Raw genomic sequence first — 2561 nt, 5'->3', positions numbered from 1 at the left:
TATATATATAGTATCAGGTTACTTAATTGTTGTAACTTTTATCAGTTAATTCCATGTCTAAGTGTAGCAATATTAATAACTCTACTGGAAATGGTTAGTTACAGTATCTGGTTAGTAGTTGATTGTTCAGACCATGTTAGTCCTACATTCCTCTGCTCTGTCGAGTCACGAAGCAGGCACCCGCTTTCCCGCTTCCTAGTGCAGTCGTCTTTACATTATCACCGGAAGTTCCGAACGTTTGCTCGAAGTCTCATACTATGGTGATGACATTGTTAATAATGTATTGATAAGTCCTTAAACTTCTGGGCCAAGATGAGGCAAAGGCAAATAGAGAAACACATTTTGCTGGTTTGGGGGTTGTGCTTTTGTGTTTGCATCTGTATTTTCAGTCAATTCTTAATATTTTCTGCACATAAGTTGATTTGAGTTGCACATAACCTGTTCAGCATAGTACTTTTATCTCTTGGACGCAAGGGATTTTTTTATTTGTTATTGTTTTAGCCGTATCGTTTATCCAGAGGTGCTATGTACCATGACTTGTGGGTTTGACCTGCAGGAAGACTCACCGTCCCACAGCGAGTGGAGTCATTAGGATGCGATGAAATCATTATACATAGTGTAAAGCTGTTGCCCAATTGTTGATAAGATATTTTGAATTAATAAAGGTTATACTCATATTCTTACAGACAAACAACAAAAGATTTTTAATAAACAAGAAAGTCTCTTGAAAACAACATGTGCCTGGTTGTGTGGTTAATTTTCATGTTCTTTTCTCCCTTTTTTATATTCCCTTTTTTTTAATGCAGAAGAGAAACGATTTCTTTGGCTCAGACTGAGTCAAACGGGGCGCCCTATCGTGAACCTGCTGTATATCCCTCAGATATACGAGGGGCATACCCAAAGTTTTTTACCTGACCATGTAGGAATAAAGGTAGAAAGCTGAACTTTGGTACTAAGTTTAGCCTTTCTTTATGTAGTCGCCTCCCAGAGTTATACATGTTTGCCATTTGTGTATGACCTTGAAAAGACCTTGAGAATAGAGGACCTTCTCTATGTCAGAAAACCAGCCCTCTACCGCTTCTTTGACCTCATCATCACTTGTTTTACACCAAAATTCTATTACAGCATAGGATGGGCAATCCGTTCCACAGCATGCATCTCCGTAAAAATATCCTGTAGTTGCTTGCCTTGTAAGAACAAATACTTCATTACTGCCCTGCGCTCAATTTTCTCAATTTTTATGTTGAAACTGGAGAACAACATACTCCCATTCACTTACAGTGCGCTTGTGGTAAAACCAGTAATCTGAAATTCCCCAAAATTTACAAGCATTCTCAGAAGATGAATGTTGGCTTTCACTCCAAATCAAATTTCAGCTTTCTACCTGTATTCCTTCATGGTCAGGTAAAACACTTTTGGTATGCCCCTCGTACGTCAGAGTGAACGGTCTAGGATGTTATGATACAAGTCTATGGATGTTCTTGACATGCAACATGGTGACCAAATGCATGATAGTATTAAAAGTGTATAAAATGCAGAACAGTATCAAATGAACCGAATGCATCAAATGTATCAAATGTATCAAATGAATCAAATACATCAAATGTATCAAATGAATCAAATGTATCATATAACTCAAATCTATCAAAAACATCAAATGTATCAAATGAATGAAATGCATCAACTGAATCAAATTAATCAAATGTATTAAATGAACCAAGTGCATCAAATGCACCAAATGCATCAAAAGAATCAAATGTATCAAATAAATCAAATCGATCAAATACATCAAAAGTATCAAATGAATCAAGAGCATCAAATGTATCAAACACACCAAATGTATCAAATGAATTAAAAACATCAACTGAATCAAATTCATCAAATGTATTTAATGAACTAAGTGCATCAAATATATCAAATGAATCAAATGCACCAAATGTATCAAAAGATTCAAATGCATCAAATAACTCATATACATCAAATACATCAAATGTATCAAATGAATCAAAAGTATCAAATGAATCAAAAGTATCAATAAAAGCAATAAATGCTTCAAATGTATCAAATTAATCAACTGTATCAAATTAATCAAATCTGTCAAATAAATCAAATCTGTCAAAGAAATCAAATATCAAAAGCATCAAATTCATCAACTGAATCAAGTGCATCTAATTATGTATCAAATTTATCAAATGCTTCAAATGTGTCAAATCTGTCAAAGGCATCAAATGGGCAATAATGTGCACTGAGTGTACGTGTCATTAAGCCTGCCCTTACTAGTACATCCGGTTCCCGAGCCAACATCTGTAAAGTAAAATGATGGGCTTGATAAACGGACATTAAGGAAAGTATTTCAGGCTTAGAAAAGCCATTGCTTCGGGCTCTAAATATTGTAGACGGTGGAAGAGAATGTTTCTGTCTGCCCGTCTGTCTGTCTGTCTGTCTGTCTGTCTGTCTGTCTGTCTGTCTGTCTGTCTGTGTCCCTGTCTATCTGTCTGTTTCCGTCTCTCTGTCTGTGTCTGACCTTCTCTGTCTGTCTGTCTGTCTGTCTGTCTGTCTGT

This window comes from Aplysia californica, unplaced genomic scaffold, assembly GCF_000002075.1.
Source record: "Aplysia californica isolate F4 #8 unplaced genomic scaffold, AplCal3.0 scaffold00470, whole genome shotgun sequence".
Classification (NCBI taxonomy): domain Eukaryota; kingdom Metazoa; phylum Mollusca; class Gastropoda; order Aplysiida; family Aplysiidae; genus Aplysia; species Aplysia californica.
This window is presented reverse-complemented; position numbering follows the sequence as displayed.